Source organism: Meriones unguiculatus (assembly GCF_030254825.1).
Source record: "Meriones unguiculatus strain TT.TT164.6M chromosome Y unlocalized genomic scaffold, Bangor_MerUng_6.1 ChrY_unordered_Scaffold_25, whole genome shotgun sequence".
NCBI classification, from domain to species: Eukaryota; Metazoa; Chordata; class Mammalia; order Rodentia; family Muridae; genus Meriones; species Meriones unguiculatus.
Window position 1 is genome coordinate 2,583,742 of NW_026843710.1, and position 960 is coordinate 2,584,701.

Below are 960 nucleotides of genomic sequence, written 5' to 3' on the forward strand. Positions count from 1 at the left end.
TTTATATTGGTTGACATAGTAAGTGTGTGTGCTTGGTTGCTTTTTGTTTCACTGTAGTGAGGTTAGTTATTTTCTGTGTTTTCTTGAATGTAGCTAGTTTTTCTGGGTTGTATTTTTCCTTCTAGTGTCTTCTGTAACACAGGATTTGTGTTTAGGTATTGATGAAATTTATTTTTGTTATTAAATATCTTGTTTTCTCCTTCTATGAGGACTGAGAGTTTTGTTGGGTATAATAGCCTGGGTGACATCTGTGTTCTCTTAGGGCCCACATGGTGTTCGTTCAGTTCTTTTGGTTTTCATAGTCTCTGTTAAGAACTCAGCTGTGATTCTGATAGGTTTGCCATTATATCTTACTGGGTATTTTTCCCTTGCATCTTTTAGTATTTTTCCTTTGTTATGTAGAATTACTGTTTTGATTATTATGTGGCGTCAGGATTTTCTTTTCTGGCCAAATTTGTTGGGTGTTCTGTAGGCCTCATATATTCTTATTGGCCTCTACTTTAACTTGGTTAAATTTTCTTCAATGATTTTGTTGAAAATATTCTCTGGGCCTTGGAGAAGGGAGCCTTCTTTTTCCTCTATACCTATTATTTTTAGGTTTTGTCTTTTCATATTGTCTTGGATTTCTTAGACGGTCTGTGTCAGGAATTTTTTGGATTTAACATTTTCTTTGACAGATACATCGATTTCTTCCATTGTATCTTCCACACCTGAGATTCTTTCTACCATCTCTTCTAGTCTATTGTTCATGCTTACCTCTGTAGTTCCTGTTTTCTACCCTAAGTTCTTTCTTTCCAGAATTAACTCTGTTTCTGTTTTCTTTAATTTTTCCAAGTATATCTTCTCATCTTGAGTTGTTTTTTTGATTTCCCTCACCTTTCTGTCTTTATTTTGCTGTTTTTCCTTCTTTTCTTTCAGGTGTTTGTTTGAACATTCCTATGTTTCTTTTATTTCTTTCAG